At 43.1% G+C, this 18,776-nt stretch overlaps 1 protein-coding gene across 2 annotated transcripts in view; it reads left to right on the top strand.

The window, feature by feature from the left end:
* Nucleotides 1-474: 474 nt before the first annotated feature.
* The window catches only part of SLC13A1 (solute carrier family 13 member 1), a 135,449-nt gene continuing 117,147 nt past the window's right edge, over nt 475-18,776 (top strand). For both annotated transcript variants that reach the window (XM_019509270.1, XM_019509269.1), the window contains exon 1: nt 475-569. The gene's annotated coding sequence lies outside the window, so the exon portion shown is untranslated. The remainder of the gene's footprint in view (nt 570-18,776) is intronic.

The raw sequence follows: 18,776 nt of genomic DNA, 5'->3' as shown, positions 1-18,776 counted from the left end.
GGTATGTTTTTGAATTATTATTATTATTGTATTTATTGGAGGTTTTTTAAAAACCTTCTCTCAGACTTAATCTTTATTATTGCAGAAAATGGTTTACTGAATCATCATCTCTTTATCGTTTTTGCACATTTGTATCAAGTGATGTAAGAACCCAGTAGAAGAGTGTGGCACCAGCTTCTAATCTGTTTTAATATTATTTGAACTAGCTGGAAGCAAAAAGCATCACCTAAAACTGTAAAGTCAAATGCTACCTTTGATATACACGTGCAGCTCCTATTAGTAAATGGGAATTCTGTACGAGTATAAACAACTGCTTATAGATATTTTTGGAGGGAAGAGGTATGTTGAATATTTTCTAATGTAATAGTTGTATTTATCCCTTATATACTGCTTTTCAATAAGGGACCTCAGAGTAATATTTAATTTTTGTTTTCATTTTACAGATGGGAAAAACTGAGTCACAAAAAAGATTCAGTGATTGCCCAGAGTCAAAACAGCACATCATTGAGAGTCAGAAACCCAAGCCACCCTCCACTTCTGTGTCTACTTGCCTGTCTCCTTTCAGTGAAGTAGGTAACCATTCTACTGAAAGGAATTTTTATTGAATAAGAAACTCAGATTCCTGATCACTGTTCAGCAAGTCTTGTCTCTAAGCCTTGTGTATAACTCAGTCACTTGTGTGTGTTAGAACAGCCTCAGGACAGCTTCCACTTTAGGCTTTGTTACAAAGATCCTTATTCATTGCTGAAAAAATCTTGAAGGCAGCATGATGTAGTTATGGCACCTTCCCACCTCTCTGTTTGTATGAGGAGGATCAACCAAGGTTAAATTAAGGTTGTCCATGGCCCTAAATAGATCATGATGTGGTTCCCACCGTGGCTTAGCTCTTGTGCTTATAATGCCAGCGTCTTTTCACAGTCCTTGCATGGTGCAGTCAGTGGCGGTGGCTGTTTGCTTTTCCCAGGAGGAGGATGTAAAAGCCTTATGCTTTTACAAGTGATACCTGGGGGTTTCCTCCCCCTGATAATCAAGTATGGCAGCAAAAGGGATAACCAACACGTATTTCTGTAGTTACTGTGAGTCTTCGCACACAAACTCACCTCCTAGTGCATTGGGTCTTGGCACTCTCCAGTGAAATGCATAGTGAAGTTTATACCTCTGAGAAATACTGTTTCATGACATCTGCAGACTCAGGCAGATGCAGCTGTAATAGTTATACTAGGGTCATATTTAAATTTTTTTCTTCACAATGACAAGGGCTAGAGATTTCATTTTTAATTAAAGCTGAGATTCCAGTATTGTCACATTACTGCAGGGTCAGAAGGCTGCAGGCCAAGGCTGCAGTTCCGTGCTTTACAGCATTCATAAAGCAACAGAATCAGGGCCCAAAGGGTATGAAAAAAGGCAAAGCAATTCAATTTATATCTGAGTGAATATTCATTAGAAAAAATGAGGCATTCACCCTGTTTTACATATAAGTGAACTGACTAGAACTATAGTTACAAAATAAGCATACTGCTTTAGCCTGTATAGCTTGTATGGCCTATTTATAGAATCATAGAAGTTAGGGTTGGAAGGGACCTCAGGAAGTCATCTAGTCCGACGCCCTGCTCAGAGCAGCACCAGCCCCAACTAGATCATCTGAGCCAAAGCTTTATCAAGCCGGGTCTTAAAAACCTCCAAGGATAGAGATTCCACAACCCCAGCAGCATGATTGATGTGTTTATGTCAGAGTTTCCACTGACTTACAACCTACTAATATTTTTGGGAATACACTAAGTAGAATTTAGCTTTTAATGTTTCATTGCCTTCTGTTGGATTATATAGAGCATTTTCAGCTAACAGTTGATACACAGATACTGAAAGGAGAGGCAAAAAACTGGGCTTGGGGGAGGGAGAGAGAGAGAGAAATGACTGCCCTGATTTTGTGTGGGAAATGGAAAATTGCACATTTCCCAAATTTAGCTTGATCTCAGTTCTCCCATAGTTTCCTATACAAAACACTTGGTAATCAAAAGGGGTTGTGATCAATAGCAGGACAGAGAATTGCTTTGGTAATCCAAGCAAATCAACAAAGGAATGACGATTACATTTTCTACAGTTTGAAATCCAAAACTTGTTCCTGGATTAAGATACTGCACAAGTTGGTGCATATGGATTAGAGGAAATACTGGATTTACCTAACGCACAACCTCAAAAATATTACCTGCTGCATATTGGTTAACCTTTGGTTAACTTCTATGAGCTAAGTACTTCCACCACCTTATCAGAAAGGTGAAGGATGCCTTCCATCAGGTCACTGTCTTCATCTGGCATTACCAAAGGTTTCATTTCAAGGATTAGGCAAGATTGTATGTTATTCATTAAGCAATATTTGAATCTCAGCTAATCAGCAGTGTACAAATCACTTACAAAACCAGGAATGGATCCAGTTACTTTGCAACCAGAGTCTCATTTGAAAAATTGCTTATGATTGGAAGTTACAAAACCATCAGTTTTATTGCCAGTACATAAACTTAAGTGGGTATTGTTGTATGTTGTTTTCTCCCTGAAGTCTTTAGTCCAGTGCTTTATCTGATAGAAAAGATGTGCTCTGATAAGCTCCAAACGATGTACATAAAGGTATCATACATAATAGACAAGAGGAATTAAATATGCACAGTATGGAGCTCTAGTAAAAAAATCATTTTATGCCTGCAGATAGTTACTGGTTAAGAACCAACGGTGTATTTGGGTGCAGTACCAGATGCTGGAAGATAGTCTCTTGTCTAAGGGCCTTGCAGTTTAAACAACTGCTTATTAAAAACATTTTAAAGTAGCTACAGGATAGAAAATGTAGAGACATACGGCTCAATCCTATTTTACTTTATGTGCCTAAATAGCATATTCAGGGCCATGAAACTGCAGTTTTTGGGACTTACACCATTTCAGATTCTATTTCACTCTGTGGCAACACAAAATCAACGTGTGTGCATAGCTACCGGAGAGGAGGAGGAATGAAGAGTTCTCACATGCTGTATACAGTCCAGTAGTCTAGTGGTTAGGGCACTTTTCAGGGTGCAGGGGTCCCAAGTTCTAGGCCCCTAGAAGAGATTCATTTGGCCTATTTTCCAGTGAAGTGGTCTGACCACTAGCTATGGGTTAGATATTTTCCAGGCCCATGTCCAGCCCTGCAGTGGACATAGAGTGCATATAGCAGTATATAATTGAATCTGCACAGGTAAATACTATGGAGGCAGGAATAATCTGGCCAAGATACTAAAGCTAGCTCACTTGTGAAAAATGCCATAGGTAATTGAGGGAAAAGACCTTTTTAAAAAAGAATGATATCATCAGTTCAGAGGGTAATTAACCTAACATCACAGTGCCCGCAACACTCAGGTAGTAGTTCATCAATGATCTGGAGACATATGCCAATGCATGGTACAATTACCTGAGGCATAGAGTGACCATATTTCTTCCCAAGTCATAAAATAGGACACTACACTCCCCACTCTCAGAAATACTCAGCTGTTTTTGTGTTCCTGTCTCAGTTCAGTGCACTAGAGAGAAGAGGGGGGAGGGTGTGGGAGTTGGGAGAGCAGCGGGGAGTGTGTGTGTGTGTGTGTGTGTGTAGCACTGTGGGTTCCTGAAGGACTGGCGAGTGTGTGTGTGTTCATGTGCATGCAAAGCACTGTGGGATCCTGGAGGACTGGCGTTCCCTATCGCACTCTTTGACTGGAGAGTATGACTACTCCTGCATTTCCACTGAAAATAGGACAGCATTTGATAAAACCAATGACAAAGTCTGACCCTGTTAGCTTGTAAAAGCTGGGCCAAAGCTGGTATAGCTGGAGACCGGGAAGTCAGGACCTAATTTTTCTATGTTCTGTCTTGTCTTTCAAACTCACCACAAAAGGAAATACTTGTTACTAGGCTGTATTTATTGACGATTTAGCAATGTACCTGAATGGAGCAGTGGTCAGAATCTAGCCTCTTATGGAAACTGCTGGGCCTTGAATTTGTGTGCATTTAACTGAATTTTAAACAACAGTTTGGGTGAATTCCAGCTGACCTTGAAAAGGCAGGTATAGCCAGCATCCTTTAACCTATGTAGGTGGCTTAAAATAAAGAAACACTAGAACCACGCATCTCTCAAAGAATGGGAGTGTTGACTCTTTGTAAACATGTCAAATTGTGAGAAAGTTTAACAGCCACTGACTAGAAAAAGAAGAGGAAGTAAAATAGTCATTTAGTCTAGCCCAGAGATGGGCAATTATTTCAGGCAGAGGACCGCTTACTGAGTTTTAGCAAGCCATTGAGAGCCTCATGACAGACAGCCAGAGGCAGATAAATATTAATTTTCTAAATTTTTTAGGGGCCCCACAGGTCGGATAGAATGGCCTGGCAGGCAGCATCCTGCCCACAGGCCACATTTTGCCCACCCCTGGTCTAGCCCCTCTCTTGTTCCTTTCTGATGGGAACACAGAAGCTGCCTTTTGTAAAGCAGGAGACCACTATTGGGTTCCTTGCTACCCTTGTAAACTGAGACATATAGGCATATGAATGATATATGGTGTTAAATAGAGCATGAAACAGAGTTAAGCTTTCTAATATTTCCTTTTTGTTCTGGGTAAAGCATAAACTCTGGGACAATGAGCTGTATCCTGACCTGCTGCAGGATCAGGATGGCCCACCTTCTGATGTCTTGCTTTCCAAGTGCATGGGAAGTAAGATGTCGTTTCTCTATGAGCAGGTATTAGGCAAGTGGTGGTCCTTGTGGTTCTATGAGTTCAAGGATTGTGCTAAGTAAATATGTATAGTGACAACAGCCTCTTTTAGAGGACTGGATAAATACCCTAATCCACTATAAACAGGAGAGCTGATCCTATGGTTGAACCTACTCCAGCATTACTTTCATGCCTTCTGCTCATGGAAACATGGCCCCTGGTAAACATTTTCAGAGGGAGTACTCACTTTGTAAGAGAAAACTCACTGTAACTGAGGGCTACAGAATCCTATCTCAAATATGATAGAATTGATAGGACTGCAATGTCTACAACTGCAAGAAGTCAATTTTCTCTGTTTGTAAATAAGGCTGCACTTCCTAGCTTGTCCTTCCTGTTTGGTGACCCAGTTGCTAAAAAGCTGAATACGCTGCTCAAAAGCAGTTGGCAAATGCAGAGCAGGTTTGAGAACTGCATAAGTACCATTTAAGGTCCCTTTCCACATGGAAAAGCTGCTTATTTGTTTAGGAAATAGGAGTTGCAATGCTTAACTTGTGACATTTCAATCATTTCCATGGCAACTGATTCTAATAGAACAAACTGCAGGATCAAATAATAGGTTGCAAACTGGAACTCTGAAAAAGTTACCAGGAACCCTGTGAAGTTCCACTTTAAAAACTTGCTTATTACTTCAGTTCTTACCTTTCAGATTTCATCTGTGTTAATTAAATGTTAATTTCATTGGTGAAGTAAATGTTGCAGAGGTGAGCAATTACAAACAGATCAGCATCAATTTCTTGTAGTTCCCAATGCAAACAAGCTGTGCACATGTCCTATGATGACAGACAAGGTGCAGGCATGGGGGGGGGGTTCTACGTGGCATCATCCAAAGAGGAGCCAAATTTTCAGCAAATGATGCATCGTGACAACATATGTACATGGAGAAAGCAGTACTTCTTTAAACTGTGGACCTGGTCCAAGCCAACTGAAGTCTATAGGAGTCTTTCACTAGATTGCACAGACTGAGGATCAGGCCCTGTTTTAGAAAAGTACCATAGCATGATGCAGGATAGGCTGAACTGATGGTTGCACAACACATGATGAAGTAATAGTCCTCTGAACCCTGCTCTGATTAAGGGTATACTATTCACATTCATATCCAGGAACTAGGTCTATTGCTCTTGTAGGTTTTACTCCTCCTCTTTTCAATGCAGTCAGAGAAAGGATTAGACTAATTTACACCTAGGTTTTTTTTCTTCTGGTATGTGTGTTTCTATATTGCTTGTTCCATTTTCATCTGCTTGATCATGCATGCAGAGCAAAAAGAAAATGTAGTAGAGAAGTGTCAAATAGTTTATCATTAGTCCTTCAAGTATCACAGAAAGAAGCTGAGCCAGGCTAAAGTGGGGCTACTGACATGGAAAGAAATGGATGTTTTTGTGCAGACCTTTTGTCTTGCCATCGCTGTCAAATTAGCTGTAAAATGCAGCTCAAAAACTATCTGCAACAAACTTGTGAAGGAATGGAGAACAAGTTTCACTTTTAACTGTTTTGCAAATGGCAGATAGTGAGTGAATTTCCTATGCGCAATAGCCTGACTGAGGGGTGGTGACCAGGGCAACTGCCCTGGGTGTCACCTTTATGTGTGGGGGGGCAAAGTTTAAAAAATCGCTGCTGCTGCTGCAGAAATGGCCAACAGAGCTTTCACAATCTGCACCATGGCAGCGAGCCCCGCCCTGCTTGATGTGGCTGCCCTGGAAGTGGAGTTGTCCTGCTATGCCTCTGCCTGTGCAGTCAATTGTTCAGACAGCTCAGTGATTGTGAGGGGTCACCTTTTCATATATGCTTTGTCTATAAATGTATTATTTAGGCCTATGAAGCTTCTTGGAAAAGTGTTTCTCGCATCCCTCTGTCACTTGTCACATTTGCAAGGCTAGTGGACTGCCAGCTAAGGCTATTGAAATATTAACAGGAGGGGTTATCCTTTGAAGCTAAGCCTGGAGTAACCATAGCACTAGTCACATTCTGGGATTTACTGTTGAGTAGAGCAACCCAGGTATTTAGGCCAGCACTGATGGTAATACTCTGCCTGGTCAACAATGAAGCCAGTGGGTGTTGTTCCAACCCCGTCTTCAGACCTTTGGTTTGTTTCCTGTTTTGGCTTCTGACCCTGAGTTCATATTCTGACTGTTGTCTGTGACTTCTGCTCCTCAGCTCATATCTTTATTCCTACCCTAGTCTCAGGGGCATTTATACACATATGTTTGTCTGCTCCGACACGCCAGAAATCCAGCGCATCGGAACAGGCTTGATTAATCAAGTCTGTGGACTATGCAAACTGATGTGCCTGGTGCTGCATCACATGCATTTGTATAAATGATGAAACGTGCATCAGTGCTAAGAAAATGGTGGTGGTGCGCTTTGAAACTAAAACACCTTTGATGTGTTTTATTTCAAAAGCACACCACCACTTTCTCAGCGCTGACGCGCATTGTGTCATGTATACAAATGCATGCAACACAGTGCCAGGTGCTTTTAAAAGCGCCCAGCACTGAATCGCATACATGTGTGCATAGCTTGTAGCCCAATTTCAGACCTTAACCCTACCGGTAGAATGCGTCTGTTCACCACCTAGTCCCTTATAACCATCGTAACACTCACCCTAGTGGATAATGAATGCCCTACATGATCTGTTCCTCTTAACATTTCACATTTTTGCCTCCTGATGTCAATGTGTGAGTCTCCACTTTCGAGCCTGCTGGAAAAAATGAGTCCCAGTGTCTGTCTTCATTAGGAAGCTCACTCTTTCTTTTTTTAGTCAAAAGCTGGGGTACATTGAAAGGATCAACAATGATACACTTCAAGTTTCTCACATAGGCCCCCTCTCAACCATCAGAGAGCTCTACATTCTCTCTCTTTAGTCCTCTGTTTTGGCTGTATCAGAATGGAACTTAATTAGCTTTTCTTCATCATATTTGTATTTAAATGTATAAGCTCATTCTCTGTCTGGAGTGGCCACAATTGATACAGTAGATGACACAATGACATTAGAGGAGAAGCCTTGATCTCATTCTCAGTGCTGAGGTATTGCAGAAATCTTTACAGTAATAAAAATGGCCAGTCCTGTTCAGAGGTCTAGATTTCCTGGTTCTCATAGTGGTCTTCAATCAGCCTAACATCTGCTGAGAGGGCATAGAATAGAGCAAAGTCAATCCAGGAAGTTTTTGGAGAATATCGAGGGCGATTTCCTGGAGCAAGTGTTGGAGAGGCCAACTAGGGACCATGCCCTTCTTGACCTGATGCTCATAAACAGGGAAGAATTGGTGGGTAATGGAGTAGTAGATGGCACCTTGGGCAGCAGCAACCATAAGATGATCAAGTTCAGGATCCTGAGAAAAGGAAGGAAGGAGAGCAGCAGAGTATGGACCCTGAATTTCAGAAAAGCAGATTCTGACAAAATCAGGGAATTGATGGACAGGATCCCCTGGGGGCCAGTCTGAGGGAGTAAGGAGTCCAGGAGAGCTGGCTGTACTTTAAAGAAACCTTACTGAAGGTGCAGGAATGAACCATCCTGATGTGCAAGAAAACTGTAATAACAATATAATCAGCTTGGCTTAGAAGGGAACTCTTCCACAAGCTAAAACACAAAAAAGAAGCTTACAAGAAGTGGAAGCTTGGACGAACAACTAGGGAGGAGTATAAGAGTTTTCTGGGCCATGCAGGGATAAAATCAGGAAGGCCAACACACAACTGACTTTTTGAAAACTATGGCTGGTGCCCCAGTTTACATCAGTAGAGTGGAAGAAGAAAAACCTACCTACCTCTGAAAAATAAAGATCTTTGCAACCTGTGATCCAGGAGTAAACAGCAGTATATAACTACAAAGCATTATTTTATGCTGTTTTGGTAATCCAGCATCCACTCTTCTAAGCCATAGTTTCTGGATGTTTTTTTTTAATTTGGGCTAGTGAAAGAGACATTGCGCTGGACTAAAATGAGAGAGTTGCTGCAGTCTAACTTAAATAGTACTTAAAACTTTTTTGGTGGGGGAGGGGAGATCATCTGTTGTCCTAATTCTCCTGTCACTTTCAGAATAAATTGGGAGTAATTCCACTGAGGTCAATGGACTTATTTTCTTGTTAAAAATAAAAGTGGTTTAAGTTGGAGGAAAATCAACCTGTACTGGCACCCATGCACGTGCAGCGAGGCTGCTCTATAATTACAGTGTATCATAGCAGACTCAACTAATCGTGTCTGCTGGATCGTGATAATTACCATGCTCCAGCAGACTCCAGTGTGTTTGTATCCCTGCACTGAAAAATGGCAGCAGGGGCACTTTAGCTATAGCTCGTTTGACAAGCTTTAGTTAAAGCTTCCCCACCACCATTTTTTAGCATGGGGACACTGATACAGAAGATGATTTGAGAGTGGTTCTAATTAAAGTGACTCCGTCCACCCCCAGCTCTCAGAGCACGTGTATAAATGCCCTACATGCCTAGCTTTCTAGATGCTACAGTAATACAAATAATAATAAGCCAACGTGAAGTAAAAAAGACAAGCCAAGTCTGGACTGAGTACAGTGAGTTGGGGCTTGGCCCTTAAGGCTGTTAACAGACAAAAAACAAGACATGAATTTACAATACAGAGTACAGGAACCAAAACTTGGCTTGCAGACATGGAAGTCTGTTCAGGCTGAGTTACAGAAGAGGGAAATGGTAATCCCCTTCCAAAGTTCTGATAAAATCATGCCAATAACTAGGAGATATCTAGCTGCATCTGAGTTACCTTTATTATTACTAGCTATAATCTTCCTAGAAACAACCAACCATAATCACTGGTCAATGAAAAATGAGTTTGTCTGAAATTAAGTTAGAATTCACCGGCATATTGCATGACAGGTCTAATATTTCTTTCACATTCATGTAATTTAGGACAGAATGCAACACAGCAAATAAGCTTTAGATCCCCGTATCCTGTAAAACAACTATATGAGTGCTAAGCATTTCTTATATGTGGAGAACTGTCCATTGCTGTGCCAGTGGAAAAAATAAAATAGCTAGAAAATCATTTTTCCCCACATCTTAGATGTTGTAGTCATGAATGCCATGTGACCCCAGAAGCTGACAGGCCACAACAAGCTCCCACAGGTCGCAGCAGCACTGTCAGCAGTGGGAGCACAGTGGTGGCAAGCAGGGAGCTCCTGCAGGTGGCCACGGCACTGTCGGCAGCGGGGGGGTGGCAAGCGCCAACAAGTGGCCAGGGACCACCTATAGAGGCCATCAATGGTGTTAGCAGTGGGGGGAGGGGGCAGTGAGCAGCAACCACCCACAGGTACCACCGACAATGTCAGTGGCACCTTTTCACAGGGGGTGCACCGCCACACTCAGGGGTGCACATGCACCTGCATGCACTCCCTACACGTTGCCAATGGTTTTAGTAGAAAGTAGTGGGCCTGTTTGGGCTTTAGACCATCTTTTTTACCATTTCAATTTCCATTTAATGAACCTTTTTGCTTGAAAGACATATCTGCTTCAAATAGTGTATAAGTACAGTACTTGGAAGTGGAAAATCTACAGCATTTTTCATGTTTAGCTGCTCTTGAGAAATTGTGAAGCAAACCTGGTGAGTTCGTTGCAAGAGTAATTTTTTTCAGCTTTTGTTTACTGAAGCTTCCACACAGCTGCTGCTACGAACCGTGTGGGAAAGCCAGCTGTTCTGCCATTTAAGTGGTTGGCAAGGTACTAGCATTTTATCCTTTTGGCTTGTCACTTCATCATATTGTATGATGATAGCATCATGATGATAAGCACCTGCAGGAAGACAAATTGCCAGATTCACATTCTCCTGACACCTGCTGCTGTCTTCCAGGTTGTATGGCAGTTCCTGCATGGCTGAAAACCAATGAAGGAAGGTATTCTGATAGCAGAACTGCCAAGGGAAATTCCAAATCCTATTCATATTCCATGTGCTGGATTTCTTCACCTGTCAGTTAATTATTTGAAAAAGGGGTTAAACAGCTTGAATAAATGGGGTGTAGAAAGTTATGCTTATAAGTCTGTGTTTACTCACCCAAACAGGGCAGAACTTCTGGGCATCCAACAGCTTCTTCTAAAAACATTGGCTTCCCAGAGGCCTGAACCTCAGCATTAGTTGAGAGATCTCAGAGGTGTTAGCCTTTAGGCTTGGGCCTGCAAGTAGATTGCCTGCCAAACGTTTTGGAAACACCTGAAGCCCCAGATGGGGGTGGAGGAAGTTTGCTGGTAGTAGGACCACTTATGGTACTGGACTGACTCTTGGATTTGGAATTTGTTTTGGCTAATTTGGCTTGGAATATGGAAAATTTAAATAAAAAATATTCAGAGGTGTTGAGTCAATAATCTCAGAGACTTGTGCTTTACCATCACCCTAGCAAGCTACAGTATGCTGAGTTGTAATGTCATTTTGTGTTGGCATCAACTCTCGGGATCATGCTGAGACATATCTGCTAGAAGTTGTAGTCGTTCTGGGAACCTGCACAATAACTTTCCTTGTTCTTAGACCCTGTCCTCAGACAGCATTTCTTAGTAAATTATTCCATTGTCTTATTGACTTTGCTATTAGAAAAATTTTGTGTTACATCAAATATTATATAAACAATCTCATTTTCATCTCTTCAAGTATTCCTCCTGGCTCATCATGCTAATGCAATCACCCCCCTCCTTTTCCCCAGCATCTCAAACTGTATCAGATTCTCAAATGTTTCAGGCGCACACTTGTTTTCAATAATCTTAAAAGATGTCGATCTGAGAATTGCTGACTGTAGAAGTGGGTATAAACAAAAAATGGAGAGAAGCTCTGTAAACAGCCCTTATTGAAAGTATTTTTGCATCTTCTAACTGCCTCCATCCCTCCTCTATATTTAATCTATTGCCATTCTTATACAGAGAATCACACCTTTCCCTTTCAACTATCATTTGGGCAAAAAAGAATACTTCAAATTCAAGTTAAAATGTCTCCTTCCAAAAGTAATTAGAACTTAAGCAGCATGATATTAATTTTTCATTTTCATATCTGAAGAATGAATTAAAATTAACCAGATTTTTTAATCTTCATCAAAGATAAATGACCCAAAGTGTGCAATTCTTGAAAAGTCTAGGTAATTTGTTTTGGAAGACCCTGAAGCACAGCCCATGAGCCTACCCCTTCCTTCTGAAATTGTAATGGTTTGCTTGACTGTCTTCAAAAAAATTCACAGAGATAAAATTTGTTTAGCTGAAAGCACCACTTCCTGTTAACTAAAGAAGGGAAGCTTTGTCTTTAATCATGGTGCACCACTTGCTCCTCCATTGCAGGAGATGGCGTGTATTAGCATCAGCCAGTCCAACAAGGGAATAGGTGGAGCAAAAAGGGGATGGAGGGGCGGGAAAGGAATCTGGAAAAGAAAAGCTAGATTTAATCCAGTAAGAGCTAATAAGAGACCAACAAAGGAGACAAAGTAGATGGTGATTATACATTCTGCCCTTGGTTAAGCCCTTCGTTCAGTTGCAGTAAACAAGGTTCCACTGATAGGAAAGGCTCACTTTCCCTGACCAAAGTTAAAAGAACTGAAAGCCAGTGCAGGTTGCAAGCTGCAAGCGCACATTCACCTTCTAAATCATAGAATCATAGAAAATTAGGGTTGGAAGGGACCTCAGGAGGTCATCTAGTCCAACCCTGTGCTCAAAGCAAGACCAGCCCCACTTAGATCATCCCAGGCAAGGCTTTGTCTAGCTGGGTTTTGAAAACCCCCAAGGACAGAGCTTCTACCACCTCTCCGGGTAACCTCTTCCAGTGTTTTACTACCCTCCTAGTGAAAAAATTCTTCCTAATATCTAACCTAAACTTCCCTTACTGCAACTGTAGACTGTTGCTCCTTGTTTTGTCATCTGCCACCACTGAGAACAGTCTAGCTTCATCCTCTTTCGAACACCACTTCAGGTAGTTGAAGACAATATTAAGTTTCCTCTCAGTCTCCTCTTCTCTAAACTAAATATGCCCAGTTCCCTCAGTCTTTCCTTATAAGTCATGTCCCCCAACACCCTCATCATTTTTGTTGCCCTCTGCTGGACTCTCCAATTTGTCCACATCCTTTTTGTAGTGGGGGGTGCAAAACTGGACACAGTACTCCAGATGTGACCTCACCAGTGCTGAATAGAGGAGAATAATTACTACCCTTGACCTACTAGCAACACACCTATCAATGAAGCACAGTATGCCATTAGCTTTCTTGGCAACCAGGACACACTGCTAGCTCATATTCAGCTTATTATCCACTGTAACCCCCAAGTCCTTTTCTGCAGAGCTGCTACCCAGCCAGTCAGCCCCCAGTCTGTACTGATGCATAGGATTGTTCTGTCCTAAGTGCAGAACTTTGCACTTGTCCTTGTTGAACCTCATGAGATTCCTTTTGGCTCAATCCTCCAATTCATCTAGGTCACTCTGAATCCTAGCCTTACCCTGCAGCATATCTACTATTCCCCCCAGCTTGGTGTCATCTGGAGACTTGCTGGAGGTGCACTCTATGCAATCTTCCAGATCATGGATGAGAAAAAATAGCAGGAATGTGTAAATGAACTTGCCTGGATTGCATCTCTTTTTTTGCTCACTTTTGATGAATAGTTTAGCAAACCAGTTTGCTGTCAGAAAGGTTTGCAAGAACAGAAAACAGGAGAATATTTCCAGAATGACTTCTGAATTAGCAAATGCTAGTAGTTGCACTTGGGAACTATCAATTCAGATAAATTGAGGAAAAGAAACAGATAATGCAGCATATCTTTCTTTTCAGTTCACCACACTGCTTGAATGCTCACAAGGAACTGGTCACAAATTAGTCTGCCTAACTGATAAGTTTTGTTTGGTAGTCTGGCTAAAAAGTTCTGAAATTGTTTTTTGTAAGCTTTCAGGTACAAAACCCCATCTTCAGGCACAGGGAGAGTTTGTTGTTTCTTTGTGTGCTCTCCTAGATAGAATGGAAGCCAGTATGCAAAATGAAGTTCTGTGAAAATGCAAATGGGTGACAGTGAGGATCAGAGGCCCTGGGAGACAATGGGTGTGAGACAGGTAAGAGGGAGAATGCAGACAGATTACCTAGGTTTATCAGATGGCAGGCAGATTATAATGCGCCATTAATCCAATGTCTATATTTAGTCCATGACTTCATATCCAGTAGATTTATGAAGTGAAGCTCATAGATTCATAGATTGTTAGGGTCTGGAACAGACCTTGTAAATAATTGGGTCCACTCCATCTGCACTAGACAGAAAAACACAACTGTGGTCAAGTGACCCCAGCGAGGTGACTGTCCAGTCCCTTTTTGAAGATTTCCAGGATAGGTGACTGCACCACCACTAAAGGGGGTTATTCCACAGTCTGGACACCCTGACTGTGAAGGAGTTTTTCCTGGAATTGAGCCTGAAGCAGCCTTCCAGGAGTTTGTATCCATTGCTCCTGGTCTTCCCCAGGGGTGCCCTGGTGAACAGCGATTCAATGAGCTCTTGATGTATTCCCCTGGTGTAGTATTAAGCCCCTACCAAGTCCCCTCTCTGCCTTCTCTTCTGTAGGCTGAAGAGGCCCAAGTCCCTTATCCTCTCCTTGTATGCAGTGGCAATGTAGAGGCACGTGTTCCCCTGAGAGTGCCGGTGCCCCCCTGACTGGTCACACTCTCTGCTTAGTGACAGGGAAGGGGGCCGGGAGCAACACCCTTGTCCCCCCTGCAGGTACCAGTCAGGGAATGGCATTCCCGGAAGCGGCTGCAGGTTAGTGAGATTGGCTGGGGGTGGGGATTCCCCCCCTCATCAGCGAGATTGGCCGGGGGGGGGATGTGCCCCCCCCACTCAGGTGGCACCAGTTGCCCATGCTCATATGGCTTGTCTTGCAAGTCCCTGATCATATGGGTGGCTCTTCTCTGGACCCTCTCAAGTTTTTCCACGTCTTTGTTGAAGTGTGGTGCCCAGAACTGGACACAATACTCCAGCTCTGGTCTCACCAGTGCGGAGTGCAGTGGGAGTATCACTTCCTTAGTTTTGCATGAGATACAGCAGTTAATGCATGCTGGCCACAGCATCTCACTGCCAGCTCATGCTCATGCAATGGTCCGTCATTACCCTTTTGGCCATGGTGCAAGTCAAATTGTCACCACCAAGCCTTTAGGTATGTTGGGGATTGTTTGCCCCCAGATGGAGCACCTTACACGTCTGAGTGTTGAACTTCATCTGGTTCTAGTCTGCCCAACTCTTCAGCCTGTCCAGGTCCACCTGTATCTGCAACCTGTCTTCTGGTATGGCCACACACCTCCATAACTTGGTGTCATCCACAAACTTGGCAAGTGAGCTTTTTACCCCCACATCCAAATCCTTGATAAAGATGTTGAAAAGCACCGGTCTAAGCACAGACCCCTGAGGGACACCACTGGCCACTTCTCACCAGGACGGCACAGATCCATTCATGAGAACTCTCTGGGTCCTACCATGCAGCCAGTTTTCCACCCACTGAACTGTTGAGCAGTTAAGCCCACAATCTTCCAATTTTTCCACAAAGATATCATGGAATACTAGATCAAAAGCCTTTTAATATAATATATAATAATATAATATAGTATATAATATTGACCTTCTCTCCTGTGTCCAGGTGGCGAAAGACCTGGTTGTAGAAGGAGATGAGCTTGGTAAACAAGTCCTACCTGTGACAAAGCCATGCCGGCTGTCATTCAGAATCTTTCCGCCAGCCAGTATATCGCACATAGATTCCTTAATGAGTTTTTCCAGGATTTTCCCTGGGATGGAGGTTAGGCTGATTGGCCTATAGTTGCCCAGGTCCTCCCTCTTCCCCTTGCTGAAGATGGGAACAATGTTGGCCTTCTTCCAATCCTCAGGGATCTCCCCTGCGTGCCACAATTTCTGAAAGAGTTTTGCCAGGGTTTCCTCAATGACCTCAGCTAGCTCCATCAGCACTCTTGGATGGAGTCCGTCTGGTCCTGCTGACTTATAAATGTTTAGCTTTTCTAGTTGATTTTGCATCAGCTTAGTATCCACAGTGGAAAGGCTATCATTCTCACCATGCCCCCTGTAATCCTTATCTCGCTTGTCTTTCCCCTTGGTCCAGTGAAATACCGAAGCAAAGTGGGCATTCAGGAGTTCAGTTTTTTCCTGAGTGTCCATTACCAGCTGTCCCAAGGTGTAAGCAGGGGTCCCATGCTTCCATTTGTTTTCCTTCTGCTCCCTACATACCTAAAGGAGGACTTGTTATTGTCCTTGACTCCCTTGGCTAACTTAAATTCAGTCACCACTTTAGCTTTCCTAATCATTTCCCTGCAAGTGTGGACGACTGTTGTATAGACCTCCCTGAGGACTGTTCCTAACTTCTACTGTGTGTACACCTCTTTTTTTCTTTTTCAAGAGGACCGGGATGTCCCTATTGAGCCAGGAGGGCTTGCCAGCCCTTCTGCTACCTTTCCACTTCATATCAATGGTTTTCTTTTATGCTTCAAGGATCATGTCCTTGAGGAATGAGCATTCATGCACCCCATTCACCTTCCATCCCTGGTGCTGCATCGCCTCCTCTACTAATGCCCTCAGCCTGTTAAAGTCAGTATTTTTGAAGTCCGGGACTTCAATCCTGCTAGTTAATTTGTCAACCTTGTGGTGGACAGTGAACTGGATGAGCTCATGGTCGCTGTCACCCAGACTACCCTCAGTGTTTAAACCACATGCTAGATCATCTCCTTTGGCCAAGACCAAGTCCAAGAGAGCGGTACCTCTGGTTGGCCCTTGCACTTCCTGGGTCAGAAAGAGCTCCTCAATTACAGTAAAGAAGCTACATGACCGATCCGACCTAGCCAAGTGTTCCTCCCAATCTGTGTCTGGGTAATTGAAGTCACTCATGACAACCAAGTCCCTTGCATGTGTGGCCTCTGTCAGTTCTTGTGAAAACTCCAGATCAGGCTCCTCCCCTTGGTTCAGTGGCCTGTAGTAAACATCCACAGTTAGGTCTCTCTCACCTCGTCCCTCCCCTCCTGCAAAGCTTGATCCTGAGGCTTTCAAGCTGCTTATCTTTCGAGCCAATGTCAGCCTCCAGAGAGATGTACTGCTCCCTCACATAGAGAACTACCCCTCCGCCTTTTCTCCCTGCTCAGTCTCTTCTGTATGGGGTGTAGCCCTCTACAGCTATGCTCCAATCATGTGAGGAGTCCAACCAGGTCTTTGTGATCCCTACCAGGTCATACTGGCCACTAGGAAGAAGGAGTGCTAGTTCCTCCTGCTTGTTCTCCATGCTCCTGGCTTTGGTGTACAGATAGCTGAGGCCCCTAACTGACACCGTAGTTCATAGGCTTGCCTACAAAAGGTCTTTTGTAAATTCGCTTTGAGGATTAGAATTGAGAGACTGGAGAGAGAATGGTTATCTTGTGAGAAGTGTGTATCCACAAGAAGTTGGGTATTTTTGTCTTTGATAGATTTTTGGTGTGCGTTCATACTGGTACACAGTTGTTGTCTGGCTTCTCCTACATATTTTCCAGCTGTGTATTTTGTGCACTGGATGAGATATATTATATTTATGGAGGAGCAGGTGTAAGATCCAGGAATGCTGATGGTTCTGTTGTGGGGTGTAGTTATTGGGGGGGGCGAGTTGGAGATGTGTTGGCAGGTTTTACATTTCTTGTCCCCGCATGGTCTAGATCCATTCAGTGTGCTTTGGGCCATAGGAAGTTTGCTTCTGGTGATGAGGCTGTTGAGGTTCAGTGCTTTTTTAAAGGCTAGGATGGGTTGTTCTGGAAAGATCTCTTTAAGAATTGGGCCTTTTTCTAGTATGAGTTGCAATTGTTTGAGGATTTTCCATATAGGTTCCAGGGAAGGAAGGTATGTCAAAACTAATGGTGTGCAATTTGTGGGGATTTTCTTTTTGTAATGCAGCAATTCTTCACATGGTATCTGGGTGGCTCTTTCAAAAGTACAATGTATCTCTCTGGAGGAGTGTCCTTATTGGGTGAAAGCCCTTTTGAGATTTGTGAGGTGACGATCACTGCCTAGCTCATAATTTTCTTCCTGTAATCTGGGTTAAAGCATCAATTAAATATGGATCAAGTATTTTCCCATGTATAATTATTTTAATTGTCTTGTCATTAGATTTGCAGTATCTGTATGGAAGGGAGTGGACCAAAGGAAGAATGTTACATTGTAAATAAAGCTATGAAACCTGGGCTTCTCCAAAGCTTTTGGGCGTGATTCAGTTCCACAATTTTGTTTGGGCTTGTTACTGAAGTTTCATTTGACAGGAAATGCTGTTGAGATTGAATTGCCTATATGTGAGTGAAGGGCACATGCCACTGTAAATCTAAAGTGAAGTAAATCCACAGACTCCCCATGCTTTCTCTCTGGATCCTGTGTGTGTCAGGCCCTGTAGACCCACTGACAGCCAAATTTGTTGTGCAGTGACAGCAGACCCAAGTCTCTCATGATCTAAAATTCCCCATCAGAGGCTAGAGGGAAGACATCAGGTGCCCAGCAAGTGATTCCTTGGGACAGCAAATGATAGAAGGGAAACAGGAGCTAAATTTGCAGCTGAATGACCAAGGTGCTAAGGAAGGACACTTAGCAAATAGCTCTGGCTAGTGCCAATTGCTTCTCAAAGGCATCTAAGGAGCCATTGGGTGCCACCCGGTAAAACTCTGCTTAGAGATGTACATGGGTAAAGGAAAAGAAAACAGCCCTGTAGTGCCTTGAGCCTCATACAGACCTACAGTTTCTTTTGGAAGAGTTGCTGATCTTCTAGAAGGAACCATGAATGTTGTATAGACATTCAGGCTTTTTCTCCCAGAGTAAAAATGGCTGCTCCAGGAGAAAAATAACCTGGGAACAAGCAGAGTTAAATCACTCCCAGGATTTCTCCTGGAAAAGTGAAAGTAAGTACATGCCACAGCTTTTCTCAGAAGAGAACTTAGTCCTTCAGCATCCCCCCTCCCTCCTGGGAGACAGTGTGTTGCTCACTGGATCATGCTTCATCAGGGAGCAAAGCACAACCCCTTCACTATCCCCACATTGTGCTGCACTGAAACACAGG

The sequence above is a fragment of the Gavialis gangeticus genome, unplaced genomic scaffold (genome assembly GCF_001723915.1).
Source record: "Gavialis gangeticus isolate Ggan-Ray unplaced genomic scaffold, GavGan_comp1, whole genome shotgun sequence".
Classification (NCBI taxonomy): Eukaryota; Metazoa; Chordata; order Crocodylia; family Gavialidae; genus Gavialis; species Gavialis gangeticus.
Note: the sequence above shows the minus strand (reverse complement) of the source record. Positions and strands in the feature narration are given on the sequence as shown.